Here is a 6,688-nt window from a genome sequence, read left to right on the forward strand (position 1 = left end):
AAGGACCTGAGTTTGATCCCCAGTACCAGAAAAAAAAAATCAGAACAAAGAAATGTTCAAAGGAAACTCTAACTTAATGACTTTGCCTTTATTTACATAACTTCTATATGCAGTTACTGTAGTGTATAAAAACATAAAAGTACTGTACTATATAGTACAGTCAGCAAAAATTACACTATATAAATGAAGTATACTGTACAAAAATATATTGAGGCTCTATAAATAAAATGTACAATACTGTACAAATAAAACAGACAGGTGACGAATCCAAATGGCAGGTCCTAAGTCCAAACAGCTGTCAAACAGGTAGGTTGTTAAATGGTAAATATCTGTATTGAACCACTAGAGAAATGAGTCACATGGCCTGAGTACATGGAAATCACAAAGGCATTGTTGGAAAGGGATGGGTCCACCTGGGTGTCTGATATTTGTCTGGACGTACTGACCTGGGGAATACTCCATACAGCATAATCTCAGGTTGGTGTTTATCTTTTTGGGAGGCCCGTAGGCCTGGCCATTGCAACTGTCTTGCTCCTACACCCACAAGCCTGATGTCTTTATTTGTTGTGCTGACTTCCTTGAGATCCTAATCCATCTCTGACTATACAGTATATTAATTTCTATCTAACTTAGCTGTCTATAATAATATGGATATGTGTGTGCATCTATCCAACCATCTGTGTAACCCCATGTGTCTATATTTCCTGGCACATGGTCATTGTGGTAGTCGGACTACATTAAGTATTTGAACAGAGAAAATGTAATAGAAGGAGTGGTTAAATAGGTGTAGGGGAACTTAAAAATCGAAGAGTGCACTAGGGTAATGCAGAGAAAGCCCTTGAAGGAAGCAGCTATCGATCAGTACCAGTGCCATTGGCACAGAGGGACAAGGCTGGGGCTTCAGAATCTGAAGGCTTGGTGGGGTGTGCTGCAGGCTGGGGGGAAGGGCTCACAATGAGGCTGTTTCTGGGAAGGAAAGAAACAAATAGCTGGAGACTGGTACCAAAGGCCACAGGGATGAAAGCCACGCCTGGACACAAACCCTGCTGACCCTACTGGACACAGGCAGGGTTCTTCCTCTGGCTGGCACCTTTCCTCTGCTCCATCCTAGGGCACAGGGGAGCCATGTGGGTCCCTGTCCAGAGGTCACCAAGGTGTGTGAAGGGCTGGAATAGAGGGGCAGTAGTTTAGTTAAGCAGCAACTCTGTGTAACTTAATTTATTCTTTCTCCATTCACACAGCTGCCTACATCCCATTGTACAATTATAGTACGACGTATTTATCTGTGTTCATGGTATTGAACACTCATGTTATTTCTAAATTTTATTGTTGGAAATGATGCTAAAATTATTCTTTTTTTTTTTGATTTTTTGAGACAGGGTCTCACTATGTAGTTCAGACTGCCCTGGAACTCACTGTGTAGCCAAGGTTGGTCTTGAACTAACAGTGATCCTCCTGCCTCAGCCTCCCAAGTGCTGGGATTACAGGCGTGCATCACCATGCCCTGGCTGAAATTATTCTTTTAATCCTCTTCAGATAAAAATTTTAATGGGGAGAACTCATACAACATTCTGCAAAGCAGAAGAGTTATTATTAATATGCTTTTAGAAGTTTTTGTTTTCTAGGAGTTATTAAAATTTTTCTCCCAATATTGACTACTTCTAAATATGATGTAAATCCAGATGTTACTAGCAAAATATTGTCTCCCATTTCATCTTCTTGGAAAGATAACTTTCCTAGAATGAAAACTAGCACCTAGAAGAGTGTATGGACAGAGTAGTTTTTGGTAAAGCTTTGGTATTGATGCTAAAGAAATAACCTCACCTATAAAAAGGTGTTGCCTAGAGACCCCAGTGTTTAATTTCCTTCCCCACCCAATGTAACCAAACACAAATGACACACACTAATGGGAAATGTGGTAAAGCATTGTGCTCATTTGTCTAGAAGCTGGCCAATATTTAACTAAGACATAATAGTCTAAAGTCCCCCACAATATTTCCTTTCAAGAAATCCTTGACGTATTCTGTAATTTACTGTGTATCTTTCTCACTATGTGCTTGGTTTTCCTATTAAGGATCACGCTCAATGCCCCAGCAAGTTAAATTTTTGGAAAAGCAAGAGTGCCATCTTGTGGATCTTTGATATTGGATGCTTTTAAATCTGTAATAGTACTGCAAGTGGTTTGTAAGATCCTTTTATCTTTCTTCTTGCATTTTATCCATTTGTCTCAGTTATTCTATAGCATCAAGATGGTATTAGTGTCAATTTGGACCCAGACTTTTGAGGATATGCAATTTCCACTAAATGAAACTTGGAGGGGTTGGGGATTTAGCTCAGTGGTTCGGTGGCCTGCGCTTCCAAAAACAAAAAACAAAAACAAACAAACAAAAAAACCCTTGGAACTTCACCTGTCCTATGCTGCCCTTGTCTATAGATCTGTGTGCTTGTTTGCATCAAAAGGACTGTGCATTTTGCTTTGTACTTCCTCAAGAAATATCAGGGAAATTTCTTCACAGTAAAGTTGTGATTTAGCGTTGAATACCTGCTGCTCAAGAGGCAGCATGGGAGGATAAGGGATTGACTACAAAGTGGGAAGTCCTCCTTTTTGGCATGGAACTTCTCTCCTTACCTGTCTGGAGCTCAGCTCAGCTGCTCAGCATGTGCATTGGTTGATGTTGGTTCTTTATTACTTTGGCATGAATGTGGTAGGGAAGTTGAAGACTGGAGAAGTCCCCAAGGCACTGCCAGCACTGTAACATAAATGCTGCATTTTCTCTTTTCCTCTTGACTCCCTGCTTATGCATCACATTGGCAGAGGTGATGGGCAGCAGGAATGAGGGGTACTTATGGGCTCAGATAAAGAAACCCCAGGATTCAAAGGCTGGCAGCAGAGGACTTGCTGGCTCCCCTCGGCTTCCACAAATCCCTAGGCTCACAATAATGAATATATAAAACATGCCTGTGGAGAAGAAAAAATAAAATCCACAAATCAGATTAAAATCTTTCTATACCTGTGTTTATCAGGTTCCCTTTACTATAACAAAGTAACTGAGTCAATAAACTGAAAAGAAGGAAGGTTTTATTTGGGTTCATGGTTTCAGAGATTTCAGTCTGTGGTTGTTTGGCCCTATTGTTCTGGGACTGCAGTGAGGCAGAAGAACATCATGCTGTCAAAGCACTGTAGAGGAAGCTGCTTACTTCATGGGAGCCAGGAAGTAATGAGAGAAGTGTGTGGGAGGAGGAGGAAGAAGAAGAGAGAGAAAGAGGAAAGAAGAAAAGAGGAGAGAGGACCTGGGGTTCCAGCACAGCTTCAAGGGCACACCTCCAATGACTTAGTCTTCCCACCAGGCTCTGCCTCCTGAGGGTACCACCACCTCCCGGTAGCAATACATCTAGGGGCTGACACACAGGCCTCTGAGGGACATTCTAGATTCAAATTACAGCAATACCTCTTAATTTTTCACAACTTTCACATATATTGGTGAAAGGAGTTAAGTATAAACACTTTTGGGAGTAACTTCCTCAGTGATGTCCTTTTTTGGTCAGACAGCCAACTCATGAATCAAAAATTTTTTCCCTCTCTTCTTTTCCTTTTGTGGTGCTGGCACTGAACCCAGGGCCTCTAATGCCTTTGGTGCACATTCTACACTGAGCTATATCCTGCCCGCCCTGGGAGAACCAACTTTTTGAAGGTTCTCCTGAAATGTATTTGTGACTTTCATCCTGACCCTGTACTGTTGAGTATAACTTGCTGTGTATGCCCCTAGAGATCCTTAACGAAGTCTTAGTCTAGAGAATTTCACATCGGAGGGTGAAAACCTATTGTGTCTACCTAACACCCTGTGTCCGACCCAGGTTTGCTCCGTAACTATCTCCCTACTTTCTGGGAGGAGTTACCCCTTTCTGTTGGAAAATGAGCCTCCGCTACCAGCTTTCACCACAAGAGATAAGGAAACTGCCTTGTTCTTAGAGACCTCACCCTCTGGCCACTGTGGATTGGTCTGGATGGGCCTGGTCCAGTGATTTAGCCAATCAGCACCTTCCCAGGAGTTTCTGAATTTTGGGGAGAGCAGTTAGGCCTTCTGTGGTACATCTGCAGGGAGAGAATGAAATGGCTACAGGGAGGGAAGCAAAGGAAGTAGTGGTGAGGTTCTGCAGCTTTCCAGTCCCCAGCTGCTGTTTCCCCATAGCCTTACCCTTCCTGGGTTTTGGCATTGTGACACATCTCTAGGCTCTCTAATCACCACCTCTTCTGTGTCTAACCTCATTTAAATTGGCTCTCTCGCTGTGTCCTGGAGTCGCATGGAGAGGCCCATAGCAAGTCGCTCAAGGCCAGGAGAGGATGGAAAACCAAGGAGCATCGCTTACCAGTGAGGAGATGATATGGTAACCAGATGTTCAGAGGATTCCTTGGTGCCCATAAAATCAGCACAAGGGATACCTGATAACCTGTGGTGTCAACTTTTTATTTCTGGTGCTAGGGATCATATCAAGTGTCGTACGCAAGCTAATCGCATGCTCTACACTGAGCAACACCCCCAGCCCATGCCCATCATTCATTCAGACACAGTAGGTCTGTTGTGAAAAGAGAACACTTCCTTGCCAGGCTTCCTTTCTCTGGAAAGCTATCTTTTATTACTTACTGATTCAAAACTATTTAGTAAGCATCTGCTATTTCCATTTTCAAAAACAGCAGTGACTAAAATTTGCTTCTATCACAGGACTTACACTTGAATAGGATAAAACAATAGTTTACACACACACACACATATATACATATGTATATGATATATGATATATGATATATGATAAAGTTCTATGAAGACAGCCAAAACAGGGCAAGAGGATGGGTGGAGAATAACAGTGAATTTCCTGTGTTGCTCTCTCTCTCCTCTCTCATTCTCTCTTTTTCTTGCAGTCCTGATGATTGAACCTAGGACCTATGCACTGAGCTATATCCACCTCCTTTTTTAATTTTTAATTTTGATACAGGGTCCCACTAAGTTTCCCAGGCTGTGCTTGATCTTGCAATTCTCCTGCCTCAGCCTCTCCAACTGATGGGATTAGAAGGATGTAGCACAATGACTGGCCTGTGATGATCTCTTTGATAGAATAAATTCAAGCTCTTTTCCTCCCTGGCTGCCTGAGGATCTGCTGCTATCATGAATGACAGTAGCTATCTAGACCAGCAAGCTCACAACCAATTGACTGCTTCAAAGGAAACAAATGGTCATTGATGTCCTTCACCCTGGGAAAGCAATAGGTACCCAAAACAGAAAAGTGGGAAAAACTTACCAAAATGTACACCAGGAGTCATTTTTATATTTGGATTCATTTTGGTGGTGGCAAGACAACTGGCATGACTTATGATTCCTTGGCATGACATGATTATGGCGAGACTTGGCATGATTTATGATTCCTTAAAAAAAAAATGAATCCAAACATAGACTTGTAAGGCACGGCCTGGATGAGAAGAAGACCTCAAAAAAGCAGCAGAAGGAACACAAGGACAAAATGAGGTCAGAGGACTGGAAAGGTCAACATTGGTGCCAACAGGAAGCTGAAAAAGTAAAGATTCTGTGATGCCTGTCCTCAGTGATTGTGTAAGGCACAAAGTCACAATAGGACCAATGAACCATAAAAACTTTAAAAAAATGGGGGCTGTGGGGATAACTTCCAGCAGAGACCTGCATGATGTGGAAGAGTGTGTCCTACAGAAGGTTCAGAGTCAAGACGTTCTAGGCCAAGTGAATGGTGGTTTTAGGGTGAAGATCTTAAGGAGAGCTTGCAGGGTTCCAGTCTGTGGTATTCCACATGACTATATGCTGGCTCTCCATATCCATGGATCTGCATCTGTAGATTCAGCCAACCCACAGATAAAGAGACTTGAAAAAGAAAATCTGTGCTGAACAGGGAAACATCTTTTTGTACATTATTCTCTAAGCAAGTATAACAGCTATTTGCATAGCATTTATAATGCATTACATATTCTAAGTAATCTAGAGATGATTTAAAGTATATGGAAGGATGCAGAGAGTTTAAACTCTGCCATTTTATATAAAAGACTTGCACATCCTCAGATTTCAGTATTACCAGGGGTTCTTGGAAAGGAATTTTTTATTTATAAAAATTGTATTTGCCATAGATCTTATTTGTTTCCCATGTTTTAAATTTACTGTGATATTTTGAAGATCTACCCATGTTGCTCCAGTTCATAGTCCTAATTCTCACACAGTGTCCCTCAGAAGGTAATTACCACATTTTACTTTGCATTTCTTTAGTGGTGGACACTTGGGCTCCTCCAAATTCCCTCTGGTACCATCAGTACTGGGGCAGATGTGTTTGTGTGTGTCATCATTTAGGTTTGTGCTGTTTCTCTGGGGCTATCTTTCCAGGAATAAGACTGATGATCCGTAGAGTAAATGTAGCCCTAATTTCATTGAAGATTGTCAGGTTGTTCTCTAATCAGCGGTGCACAAGAACTTCCACTTCTCCAAGACCACTAACACTTGATATTATCAGATCTCTATTTTTTGCCAATTTGATAAGTGTGAATCAATATCTTGCTTTTGTTTTTGCAGTGCTGGAGACTGAACCCAAGGCCTTGTGCATACCAGGAAAATACTCTGCTACTGATCTGCACTCCAAGCCCTTTATTTATATTTTTTTTTTTTTTTTTTTTTTTTTA

At 41.6% G+C, this 6,688-nt stretch overlaps 1 pseudogene; it reads left to right on the top strand.

The window, feature by feature from the left end:
- The first annotated feature begins 4,995 nt into the window (after nucleotides 1–4,995).
- LOC117284619 lies at nucleotides 4,996–6,675 on the top strand (annotated as a pseudogene).
- The last annotated feature ends 13 nt before the right edge of the window (nucleotides 6,676–6,688 follow it).

Source organism: Fukomys damarensis, unplaced genomic scaffold (genome assembly GCF_012274545.1).
Source record: "Fukomys damarensis isolate Sample0158 unplaced genomic scaffold, DMR_v1.0_HiC HiC_scaffold_38, whole genome shotgun sequence".
NCBI classification, from domain to species: domain Eukaryota; kingdom Metazoa; phylum Chordata; class Mammalia; order Rodentia; family Bathyergidae; genus Fukomys; species Fukomys damarensis.